This window comes from Drosophila gunungcola (genome assembly GCF_025200985.1).
Source record: "Drosophila gunungcola strain Sukarami chromosome 3L unlocalized genomic scaffold, Dgunungcola_SK_2 000005F, whole genome shotgun sequence".
NCBI lineage: Eukaryota > Metazoa > Arthropoda > Insecta > Diptera > Drosophilidae > Drosophila > Drosophila gunungcola.
Window position 1 is genome coordinate 3,616,810 of NW_026453180.1, and position 13,672 is coordinate 3,630,481.

A 13,672-nucleotide genomic window follows, 5' to 3' on the forward strand; every position below is an offset into this window, starting at 1 on the left:
GCTCTCTTCAAGCCGCTCTTGTTGTTGTCTGTGTGCTAATTAGAAAATTCTATCGTTGTTGCTGTTGCGCCCGGTGTTTAAAACGCGGCTATTTCTAATTACTGCCCCGAAAAAAAGAGAAAAAAACCCACTAAGCTGGTTTTTGCGTGAGAAAGCAACTGGTGTGCATTGGAATTCTTTATTAAGGTCGAAAAGCAGCAACAAGTGACAAAAATTCTTTAGATTTGGCATAAATTATAACAGAATCCTCAAAGTTGAGATTTCTTTGGTTTTAACACTTTTTTGACTTGTGTTTTGTGTTGTTTTTGTAAGCAAAGAACGCCGCTTGTGGTCGAAGCAACAAAAACAACTTTCCGGTTTTTCTCCTCCCCTTTCCCCATCCCCATTCTCCATCATCTTCCTCCTCCTGTTCGCGTTCTCTCTTATTTTTGTACAACCATCTTTTTCGTGTGCTTGTGTGTGTGTGTTAAGAAAACTAAGAAGAGAGGCGAAAGGAGGAGAAAGATCGCAGTGAAAACAGTAGGCGAAAAACAAATAAATATCGGAATTTATGTAAATTGCAGCAGCTAAAGAGGAAGAAGAAATCTGCAAAATAAATATATATAGTTTTTTGTGCGCCCAGGATATAAACGTAAATCATTCAAGCTGGATTTGGGATACTACGAGGCTGTCAAAGGTAAGCGAAAAACAGAAAAACCGGATTCGAAATGGAGTAAAGATCGTTAAACAAATATGGGATGTTTTACGGTCCGATACTCCACTTTATAAGCCAATAAACCCGGCGCAAGGTGTTGCATAATATCAATAGGGCTGCCAAACTGTACAACAGTAAAGGGCACACGATCTTCCATCCATTCTACCAATCCATTATGGTCAAGTTGCGTGCGAACAGGTCGTAAAAATTGCCAAGCTGTCATATACAGTCACACAGTAGAGTTTGGCTAAGAGGACTTCTATTTGGTACTTTATAGAAAAATTCTTAATTGTATTTTAGCATTTTCTGAGCTAAGAAAATTTTTTCAAATTTTTACAGTAGAATTTTATATATTGTCAAAGTATTTTTTTAAATAAATACCAAAGTCATCATTAAGAATATTATTGAATGTATTTATTTCCTGAAAGATAGATTAAATTTTTTGTTATAGAAGGAGGTCTGTAGTTCTGATATAAATTAGCATAACGAGGGGTACGGGGTGCCCTCCCCCATTTTCCCCTCTTTGGGCACAGGTGTTTAAGTCAGGCTCTCTTATTTTTTTCTGGGCTGTGTTGGCCAGTCGTCGTAAACTAGGCTAAATAGGGTCTAAGCCAAAGCACGTTTTGGCTTTGCCCGTCCCGCTCACACCTCCCCCCTCTAGAACGGGCTATCTCGCTCTGGGCTTGGTTTATTTTTAAACCGCATTCCGCCTGGGTACTTCGTGTCTCGCTCTGACGTTCCACTATCTCACTCGCTCATTAGCCGTTAAGCTTGAAAGTTTTAGAGCCACTGAACTGAGCTCTGTGATTTGCAAAGTGCAATGCCAATAAATGCATTCGCAAGACAATCGCCGTTTAAATTCAATTACACTTAACGGGTCATCGAGAGGCCAATGACTATCAACAAGGCCAAGTCGTCGAGTCGGGGGAAAGGAGAAGATATTGGCGAAGAGATCGGAAGAAGGGGAAATGCCAACGCCCCCAATGTAGCAGCCCATTTTCATACAGTTGTGGCCATCGAGATAATCACTCTAATAACTATATCAAATGGGTCCTACAATTTATTACTAATATGCTATTATATGGTAGCATGAAATTACAAATACTGTTTTGCAAAGTTTTAGATCTTTATCCGGTCATTATGGAGGTAAAATAGATAAACTCCTTTCAATATTTACAATTTAAAGTACACAGAAAAGTAGGTAGCTTTATTCGGACTTCAATAAAATGTTCATAACTCGTTTAACTTTACGACTAGCCACTTAAAAATTGTTTGCAATATCCAACACAATAGTTTAATACATTTGTGATCTGATCGCTTGTATGTTGTTTTTATCCTTTTATGTTTATCTTACAAGTCTCAAAACGTTTAGGGCTCCCACTGTTTTGACCCCAAGTGTGTCCCAGTGTAAGCAGATGCCGATCCCTTCCGGGAAACTGCATCAACAGCATCAGGGAGCACTATTCCAATGAATGTCAAACTCTTCAGCGATATACAATTCCTATTGGAGACCCAGTTGGTCCATTTTTGAATTCTTTTTACATTCCCCCTTTGAACACCAAAACACACAGGCATACGAATGCACATGGACTTGTTTATATCTCAGCACTTTGTTGTTCTTTTTCCCAATTAGATGTCTGCACTGCAGCTGGCCACGTTGCTGTTGTTGTTGCACTCTTATTGGAGTTTTTACTGCGGCGTTCTTTGCCGTTTTGCACAATTTGTGCGCTGTACTTTTTATTTGTTTCCATTTCAAGTTCCCCGAGTGTCTGACTCCCTTTCCCTTTTTTTGCTTTTGCTTAGTTGGCCAGTGTACACTATGCATAATCCCATTAAAAATCAGCCAAAGAGTCAATCAATCACAGCTTTATTTCGGAACACACCGCGTGCCAATCAATCAAAGGCCATAAAGCGAATTTAGAACGAATTTTAGTGAGTCTACGAAACGAGTCTTATCGCTGTGTCAGCAATTATGAAGCATGTACAGTCCGATTTCTCTAAATCGAACTTTCCTTTTATATATTGTTACAGGAGAGTTTTCGTATTTTATTTATATTTATTTTAAAACTCCTTTTGGTAAAATACCATATTATCTCAACAATCAAAACTATACTAATTTTGTTCAGCTAAGCTGATTTTTGGTATTTCATTAGGCAATCTAAACTGTATTTTGTACTTTGATCATTTTCGAGTGGAAAAAAATCAAAGGGACTGAATCATAAAGATAAAACACAGCACAATGGATGTAATTGCTCCAGTGCAAGCGATTGGGGGAGTTGTAATTAGGCCTTAATTAATTGAAAGGTCGCTGCAGTTAATGGCAATTGACTTTCTCAACTCGGTTCTTCAAAAGAAGTCTTATTACTTGACAATGTCAAATACATGCATTCAATATTATTTAACCTACTTGCGCTTATCTCTGGGTGCAAGTCCAATAATTGTAAATAATCTATTCAAAAAAACAGTAAAAATAGCTAATGTCACTTGCCAAATTGATAAGGAGTGGAGAACCCCTTTGGCAACAATTTCCATCTGACACGATCAGTTTGAATGATGTGTTTTGTGTATTTTTCAAAAGGGTATAAGAGGTTTAATTAAATAACAAGTGACTGATTATGATTAAATATCCTGATGATCACAAAGCGTCATATTTCTGTAATGTAAGTAGTTCAGGCACAGCTTATATCTGACATTAAATCTTGAACTTATAGTATTACTGCCAACTGTATTTAATGTCTTAAGATATGATATTAAAGAGTTTGGAAAAGCATTAAATAAAGCTAATAATAATACTTATAAAATTATTGCACCTGATAGGAAAGGTTCCTTTCTCTTTAAACTTTTTAATAACTAAAAAGTTAAAAAATTTTGCCAAGCCACGATTAGAACTATAATAAGTCATACCTATACCGTTGCTTTGTTACGAAACCATTTTTATTATTTTCTGTGCATGCTAATTACTTGGAAAGTAATTAAAAAATAACCGTAAGTCATGTGCAAAGTAAAACCGCTTAAGACTAGAGAATTTCTCGCTCTCTTGGCTGCTCATTTCACTTGTCTATCAATTGTTCGGTTTTTCGTGTCTTTTTTTTTTTGATTTTTGGGAGGTTTGGGAAAACTTGGCCAACTCTGGCCTTAACCAGTTTTTTATGTTTTCCTGAGCGCGCGCCAAAAACCGAAAACTGAAAACCAGCAACAACGTGAAATGCACATTCAAGGCTATAAGCCAACAATAATATGCCAGTAACAACAACTAAAAGTAAACTTGCTCAGAGGAACTGGTTTTCTTCTCGTCTTGTCTTGTATTTTGTACTCGCGCTCGCGGTTTGCTTTCTTTTTTTCATATATATATATTTTTTTTTGAATTGGTTTTGTAAATCGGAGTGTATGTATGTTGGCCAAAAAAACAAAAATCTGCCCAGACCAAAATGCTTATCACCCGGGGTCCCTCGCAACAACAATAAATAACGCAGGAAATATGCCCACACGAAATGTTACAGAGGGAAATTATTTATTTTCCTGGGAACGAGACGGGGCTTGGCGGAATTTTAGTCGTTACAATGTGGCTATGCGATTACTGATCATTGACTCCCAGCTAAAGTTCAAAGTGCAACATCGTTAATTTGTGTCTCACATATATGTTTATAGCTTTTTCAGTATGGAATTAAAAAGTTTGTTAGTAAAATTTGATCTTATCAATCCGATTATGGTGTTAAAATATGCTTCTTTAAATGAAATTCATTTGAATCAATTACGTTTTTATTGCAAAACGGCTTAGAACTGTTTTTTTTTTAAGTTTTTCCTGTTTTATAAATAAAAATTTGATTTTCAATGATTTTTAATTTTTAGATTTTACTTGTATTTGTGATTACAATTATAGTGATTTAAGATTTCTGGCGACATAAATAAAAACCAGTTACAGCTCAGGTACAATTTGCTTGCTATATTCACTTAAAGCCAACACTTCAAACTCTGCATTGGTTTGCATTACGAGAGCGCTTTGGTTTTTGGGCTTAATTGTGTTTCAGTCCCACCTGGGTGCCATTATCCCCAGATCGCTGGCAACCTTGAAACTTGCTCTTGCCTTCCTTTCTGCCAAGTGAAATTTCCCAGCCAAAGAGGTGGTCTTCTCTCTTTCACTCTACTACCAATAAAAGCCCACTCCCCAAAGATTTGGTCTTTCCTTTGGCCTGCCTTTCGAGTTTTCGGACCTGGGCCATAAACAATTGCCAGCAGGTTGTTCGCATCTAAGCTTATTTATTATGAAGCTGTCTAGTTGTTTTTTTTTTTCGTTGTTTTGTTTTATTCGTGTTTTTGGCCAGTCTGTGGAATTTGGCTAATCGAGTCAAGTGTTTGGTGAGCAGAGAGTGGGCTCGGTTTCGGTGCTTCATTGCGAACTCAATGGAACCCGACTTATCCAGCGGAAGTGGTCGACATTCCGGTTACTTCAATACGCTTTTTGTCTGGGCACCACCAATAGCAGAAATGAAGAAATAGAAACGTTAAATCTTATCAGCGGAAAACAATAAAGAAATATAGCCTTGACTCGGGTCTTAAATTTGAGCAATTTGCCAATCATCCGAGAGAGTCCGAAATCAGAGGAACCACTTCCCCCCGAAAACGGAAAGACAATGCTAAATTTAATCAAGTCTCTGTGCGCGAGTGGCATTCGCGATTCCCTTCGCTTTGTGTTTTTCTTTTTTCAACGTCCACCGGTCCAATAAAAATATTTAGCTTATTAGTTTCGAAAAAGATCAACAAACAGTCGAGCAAAGTCAAACAAACAAAAGTTTTATCAAAGGAGCTGCGTGAGAGTTGCTTTTATGTCCATGAAACATTGCTTCAAGTTTATTAATCCTTTTCTAATCATGTGAAGATAGCTAATTTAACAAAGTAACTTGTACCAAATAAAATAGAAATCTTAGAAATAAAAAGTCATTAAAAATGTTAATGATTTATTTTTTTTTTAATTTTATTCAAATTTATAAAGCAAAGAAATCTTTGCTATTTGCAATAACAATTTAAAGTTAGGGGCTTGGGATGGTAATTATTAAATGACTCAACGTGTTCTTATAATTTTATTATAATATTATACCTATACCTACCTTCATACGTATATAGTTTTTGTTGAAATTTAAGGTACTTCCTCAGCGCTCTTTTATCTTTATCTACAAACTCTTGTGACTTTCTACTTGTTTTTGCTAACAAATGTCTTCATCCTGTCTTCTTTTTGTGTGATATCATTGCTGGCTGAAGATCTATAGAGAGTTTTACAGTTGCGAACCGCACTGTGGCTGCATATGAATTGGCTTTTTGGGCCTAGGGGGCCTGTGGCAATTAATTACATTTTGCGCACTTTGTTTCCGCTGGCTGGAAGCGGTAGAATTCTGTACTCTTTGCCTGTAATTACTTCTTCTCCTTTGTCTGAATTTTGTCTTCTTTTTTGTTGTTGTTGGGTGTTCATGGAACACCCCGTAAGTATAGGGTATATACGGTGAAGAGCCAATGATTTTGTCGAAATTATTAGGGGATGTCATCGCGTCGTTACCAGAAAAGCGGAAACAGATGAAGCCATAAAAGTGCCGCTGGTTCTTGGCCTGCTGGCTTTTTGTGTTTGTGGTGCAACGGTTGTTGTTCTTGGCGTTTTGACCAGGTCTATAAGAAGGTGTTGATGGTTGATGGTCATTCCCCGAGAATATTCCCCATTTTACCATCTACCATCAGTGTGTGTGGGGGCATTGATTTCGCATATTTAATGCCCATGCAGCTGGGTTCCCAGAGAACAGTGGTGCGCATGTGCGGCACTCGTAAATTGTTTCGTTTTCACCTTAAAAAACAAAAACCCAAACCTCGTAGCTCTGGTTTGCATACCTCACTGCGCGTACAATCGATCGAAATCAAAAAGCGTAACAGAGCCAAAGCAGAAATGCCAAATATTTAAGCGGCCCAAAAGCACAGCTGTGAAGGCTGTCCAAAAGGCAAAGCGGTCTTACACCTGGCGAAAAAATATTAAATAATTTAATATTATTTAATATATTTTATTATATTATATTTAATATTTCCATATCCACAAAAGTCGATAGAACTTAAATACTTCATTTACAATTCAGAAAGTTTTTTAAAGAAACTGTTTTCTACAAAATTGATAGCTTAAAAATGGGAACTTTTCGAAAATTACAAAAAGTAGTTAACGAACGGAATTGAAAAATCATAAAAATCAGAGAAAGTGAAACTTTTACAATCTTGTCTTGATACAAACAGCAATTTAAATGTATTATTATTGTTTTGGTTGTCTATTAAGACTTGTTTGTTTTCTTTATTGATTCTCTTTTTATGTTTCTAAGCATTCCGATAAGAAAGAGATATGGAAATTTATAGTCGTAAGTCAAAAGATCCACAAGTGGCAATATGAAATGAGGATTAATGTATAATAAAGTTCTTAATCAAAGTATGTCATATGACAATAATTGTCTGATTCTAATGGGCAGTTCCGTATTTATTGAGATATACAATTATTTTATCATTATAAAGTCAGGAATTGTTGTTACTCTTAAGATAAGTTATCATTTTTTTGTAGTGTACTTCGGAAAGCCCTCCTTTTCTGGGTTTTTGAGCCCGGGTCGAGGCGGTACTCGTCTTACCTTGCCAGAGGCTTTTTTCTTGGCATTTCAGTTCAGTTCTTCTTTCACTTTGGCATTCCTTGGCGTACTTTATAAATTGTTCTTTCTCCACGGATTTTCAAAAGATTTTCGTGTGTGCGTGAGTGCGCTGTTATTTATGTTATAAGCGTTATGCGTTCCAGTTCTTTCACATGGATTTACCCAGCTAAGCGATCAGTTAAAGCCAACCGTTTAGCCATTTTGTAGAGCCAAGAACCCAGATGATAATGATAATGACACAAATGAAATGTCTTGAGTAAATTACTGAAGTGGCAGTGGCTAACTGAAATGCCAACTGCTAATGGGGCCTCGAAAGCGAACGGAAAGAGGTGACTTCAGGTATGAAATTTGTCCCTGCAATTTATGACTTTCTTTGGCGATTCGCTGAATTTATGGCTTACCAGGTGGACTTTTTGCAGATAGTATAGTATCTATAAGTTGAAGATAGTGCTTGACGGTTAGTTATCAACTGCCGAATTGCGATAAAAACTGATTAAGTGCACTTCGTTTGATGCAGGAATCGATGGAAACAGCACCATGATGTCAGAGTTCGAAATGAGTCAGTTTTTATAGTCTCTGAAACAGAGAATCGTCTGATTAATTGCAGTCTAGCTTGTGGAACTTTTAGCACAGAAAAAGTCTGCTCTATAGAGATCTAAGTTTAAATTCCTTTTGTTTTAAGACGTTTCAGGGACTTTTAGTAAAACCTTTTGCCAATTGTATACAATTGGTTGATATAAATAATTATTTTAAGGCACTTCCAACCAATGGAAGCTCCACTTGAAGTACTTAAACTTTATCTGTAATATACAAAGCATTTCGAACTTAAAAGAGGTCCACTGTAGCTAGATAAATTCCTCGAATAGTGCTTGTGTGTCTTGTCATATTAATTAGCTGGGAACGCAGATCAGCTCACAGTCGATGATCGAGCGGATTGTAGTCGTGACTAAGTCGCTTACAGATTGTTTTACATATATATGTAGTATGCATGCAGCAGAAAACCAGGCCGAGTAACCTTGAGACCCGCTTATATAACACTTTTTTTTATTTAAACCAAGTCGACAAAAAATAGCCAAAGGTTATGTTCTGGCGCGGCGACTGAAAAACAAAATTACACGCTTAAGTAAGAAAATATTTACTTAAACGCTGACATCAGACAATCAACAAGTTATGAACGGAAAAAGCGGCGAAAAAAGGGGGAACTTGAACAGCTACGTGGAGCTTTCCAAACAAGAAATTCTCCAGAAGTCTGCTCTTCATTTTTTTGGCTCTTATGTTTGTTGTAATTTTTACCGGTTTCCGTCCAAAAAAAAATATATGTCTGCTGCTGCGTCTGTTTAGCATTGTAGCGTGAAGTCTTATGATCTCTATTTTCCCTATTTTTTTTTATTTCATATTTACTATTTTGATTATGACGCGCGCTGAACAACCAGCGAAGTCGAAGTCTTCATCAGCGAGTTTGGGATTGAGAATTTGCATATGCCGCCAGGCAGAAACGAGTTTTACATTCCTCCTCAGTTGGCCACCCGGTAGTCAAAGATTGAAAGAGATTTCTGGATTTAATTAGAGGAATGTTTTTAATAGCATTGAGATACTTTCCTAGGGATTACCATGAGATATGGAAGCCAAATCTAATTGTCATGATAAGAAACTACATTTTTGGGGAGTGTTGTTTTGGTGAGAGCTTTTTAATGGCCAAAAGTGGATGCGAGATACACCTACGGATTACTTTAAATTATGGCAGATAATAGAAACAAATTCAGACATAAACTGAAAGTGTTTCGGGCACTTTTGGAAAGTATCTTAACAATATTTTCAATCTAAAAAAAATCAGCACAAACTAAAAGGGAAAAGGGATTATGCAAACAAGTTTTTAGATATTTTTGCTTTTGTATCTCCACCTTTTAGGGGTTACAATAAAATCTGCAAGATAACAAAATCAAACCTCATTCGAAAGAAAAATATAAGCGGATTTTACCTTTTCTGCTTATAAGGGCTTAAATATATCAATAAAACCTCTTTTTCTTGGTAAATTTCATTTAAAACTAAATGAAATGCAAAGGCAGACTGAATTTTTAACATCAATACGTAAAGGAAGAGCTCTGGGAACCTAAGAAACCTCGACCTCTCTTAATAAGCCTTCCCCACAGATTGCTCTTAGCTATTTTTATCACAAGTGTGTTCATCTCTTTTCGAGCGCTCCTCAAAACAGACTCGTGAATAAAATTATGCTTGAAATGTTTGCACACAAAACCGCAAAAAAGTATTCCTCGATGTGCTTATAACGTCATCGAATTTGATTTTTTGTCGTGTAATTGTAAACTTGACTTTTTTGTTGCTCGATTTTTGGTCTGTGGTTTGCGCAACGTGCTTTTTGAAGTCGGAATGCAATTTTTTTTTGTTTTCGGGCAGTCTGTAATAACAAACCCATATCGGAGTTTGTTGCTCGTAAAAAACACATTAAAATCGTTTGAAATTCATTTAAAATCCATATATTATTATTGTACTATCAACGATGTTGAACAACTCAAGGCCCAGAACTTTTAAACTTTCAATATTCCCTACCCTAATGTAACAAATTTATATTTCTTTTTCGATGACGATTTTGTTTTTATGGCCCCCGACACTTGAGTAAACATTTGTGTTTCTCGGTTCTCAGGCTTAGCCAATTAAAAATTCCCCCCTCCAAAGGGTCTCCTCTCCTCACATGATTTCAATTTCAATTAGAGTCTTCGAAGTAGATGTTTAAGATATGAGTTATGACTAAATGAAATATTTCCTCTGCCATTGTTCTCGTGACATTTTCGGGTCTGCGACTGTCAAAAATGAAATTGAATTGTTCTCCGTCTTGTCAGACGATCGTTTGATTGCCATTTGGTACATTTTAATTAATAGAAAAGCGAAGAGAGGGTTGCTGCTGCTGATACGTCCGACCTTACCCCACTGAACTCTGCCGCAAAATAGGGCCCAACCGAAACGGATTCGATAAGGGGAAAATACTACTAAAATACTAAACTTCCTGCCAAACGCGGCGGAAATATCTCAAAGCCCCCGTTAAGTGTTAGATTATTGTGCAAATATTGGATTTAGCCGTGAGTGTTGTGTGTTTGTCATGAGTGCTGGCATATATACTCCATTCCTTATATATCTTTCAAATGACTCATTATTTTTAAGCTTAAAATTCTGGGTTCACACGTGTTGCGGCTTTTATTGAATCTCCCCCATATGCAAATCATTCACGATTAAGTCATATTTGCGGCGCTGTTCGCATAGGAAGTGGGTAGACAAAACTAATTAATCAGAAACCAGCTTTTTTTGGGAACGAAAAACATACAGAAATACAATTGGTAGAACAGCTTTAAATTTCGGTTTGGAATCGTTGAAAGTTTCTTTTGCTTTTCGACAATTTTCTTTGTGTCATTCAAGTGAAAGTTTCCATTTTTCCCATAAGAGATTTCATCATGGTTTGTTTCCGCTTATAACATATGTGAATGAAAAAAACTCAAAACCTTAGAATGCCTTTTTAGATAATCAATCAAACCGACTTAGTCACACTTAACGCCCCTTGGATTCGCGAGATCTATAATTGCCTGGCACTTCCCCTAACAATCCAAGGAAATCAATCAAAGTGCTTGGAAACCCGTTCCTTAACTCATCTCAACTGTTACAGAAACCATCTGGTTTAATGAGCCTATATCCGCCATAACGAATCTTAATTATACCCACTATTAAATAGAGACGCGTGCCTTTTTGCTTGCAAAATTAATGGTTCTTCTTTCAATCGATTAAAATTTATTACAAACTAATCAACGCCCTGAAAACATTTCGCTTTTAATTGATTTTTATTGTGCCAAAAGTTGGTTTGCAGAGAGAAATTTATTCAAGGAATTTGTGCCATATCAATGGAATCTATAAATCCCACCCGTTGTCATCTTCTTCAGTGGCTTCTTTTGTCCCCAGAGATTTCTATTTGCTAGAAAGTGATGTCATCATTTGAGTATTTGCTGTTTAGTTTCGATGCTTGGCTCAAAGAGTTTTCCCGGCCTGGGGAAAAGCTGTAAAGCATTGGAAAACGTTAATTGAAAACTGTTTTCATTGCCAAAGTCGCACAATAAAATCTGTTAAAACCGCTGAAGCGGCGCCCCAAATAATCAATTCCCTCGGCATTTGCATAAACAAAAACTAAATAAAAACTGAATGCGAGAGGCCAGGGAGAAAACCAAATTGAATTCGGTAGCCGGTGGCGCATGCGCAGAAAACACAGAAGAACGAAACGAATTTTTGGGCTTTGAACCAAACTCAGATTTTTGGGGTACGGTGATGTCATCAAAACAACATCGCTTGTTGCGGGTGTATAGTGTATAGTCTATACTGAATGAGGTACAGCCCCTCTGGGGGGCGTGACCAAATGCCAAAAAATAATAAAGGCAATGGGCACGAGGAGCTAGAGGCTTTGAGAGTGGCTCAACAGCATTGACTAATTTTCGCAAATAGCTTTTGGGGCACATCATATAGACAGCAACACGTACGATCCAAGCAAAGTAAACAAAAAAATTCGATTTCAACAAAAGCAAAAAGCAAAGCCAAGAGCCATAAAAGCAATAGACGAAGTATGTAATATTTCTTTGCCTTTTGTATCGTTATGAGACAATTATGAGCCCAAATGTTTGGCAATAATTTTTAAACAGCAAACCAAATTGAAGCTACAACTATAAATTAGGGTTTGAAAAGGGGTTTTGAATAAAAACTCAAATTAATTGATGGTTATGGAGTTGAGAACATAAATCTATGGTTTTCTGGATCTTGAGAATAACTACTATTAAAGAAAACAAATACATTAAGAGATACATAAATCTCTAGGTTTCTTAAGCTTAAAATGAATTTAAATCCCTCAGAAAACAGCCTCTATAAATTAAAATATTAAGAATCCATTTAATTATAAATCACTGATTTTCGTAAGCTTTAGAATTACTTTTCCCTTAAAACATATCAAGTTTGCATCTATTGTTTAATAAAAATCCAAGCCTGTCGCCATCTCGTTTTGCTGTTTTATTTTTAATATCGTTTGTTATTTTCTCTCTTTGAATTTGTTATAAGTTTAGCATGCCAGTCACAAACAAAAGAATTTATAACATTGTGGTTTTCTACTTGTATTCCATTTTTTTTGGTTCATCTGTATTCTTCTATTTGACTGGGGCTTAAAATGAATTTTAATTCCCAGCCGCTGATGAGGTAATTTTATGCACAGATATTTTGACAACAAAGCCCACCAATTCTCTAATTTGTCGCGCTATAGGTCTCATTATTTTGTGTTAAAAACAGAGATGACAGTTGAAATTAGGTTTTTATCAGACATATTCCATCTCTCACGCAAAAGTAATTAAAACAGGGAACGACTTGGGATGTTATCTTAGTACTTAACTTAATTTTGATACACTTTAAAGTATCATTTGGTTTTGGATTTGCTAAATGTTATGTGTTGCTTTGCATATAGGCTATAAAAATTAAGCATACAAGATGCTTAATGTTTATTGATTTATGCTAATTTTTACACGACTTTGAGGTTGTTGCACGGTTTGTTCATTAGCTAAACGAAAATGTGGAACACTATAAGATTAAGATCTGCCAGAAAGCACCCGAAAAAAATAAAAATCGTGTTCAAAGTGTTTGCGATGAGTGAAGTGTGGATGTTTGGTTGTTTATAAATAGAAAGAGGCGCGGAGTATTTGAGTATTTCTGCTTCCAGCTGCTGCGCATGTGCTCTGGTGTTATATATAGTATTCTATCCCGATTGAAGTAAACAGGATGCCCGGAATTTGACCCTGACTTTGCATTCGGCCTCCCTTTTCCGGCAACTTGAGCTCTATAAATAGTTTATAGTCAAAGACAGCTGTGTGTGAGCTGGGTTTTTTTTTATATTTTATATTTTTGGCGTTAATTGTTTTTCCAGCCTTTAGCCTAAAGTTATGCCGCAGTTCTAGTCCCTTTGTTTTTTGTTTGCCATTCCATGCTGATAAGGGAAATCGTTATCGCGGTATGGTAAAGTTTATTGTCACACTCAACGTGTGTTGTTCATTTTTTCTTGTTTAGTTTTCACCTCTTTTTAATTGATTTTTGTATTTGTCCAAGCGAAGTGTTCTGTTTGCCAATTGGCGTTGGAATGCCTTCCAGGTGACCTCAGCCCATTGGCTTTTGTCGGCATTCACAAATTATCTATTAGTAGGTAGCAGATTATAAATCTTTTGGATGATGTCACTGGGAAAGGTTGAATTGGGCACTTATGGGCTCATAAATAACTTGATATTGCAGTGCATCCCCC

At 36.5% G+C, this 13,672-nt stretch overlaps 1 protein-coding gene across 2 annotated transcripts in view; it reads left to right on the top strand.

The window, feature by feature from the left end:
- LOC128259274 (spectrin beta chain, non-erythrocytic 5) overlaps positions 1-13,672 on the top strand; it is a 35,737-nt gene that overhangs the window by 175 nt on the left and 21,890 nt on the right. The window contains exon 2 of one of the 2 annotated variants that reach the window (XM_052991569.1): positions 564-676. The gene's annotated coding sequence lies outside the window, so the exon portion shown is untranslated. Of the gene's footprint in view, positions 1-547; positions 677-13,672 lie in introns of those variants that run through there. The other variant, XM_052991570.1, reaches the window with a different exon arrangement.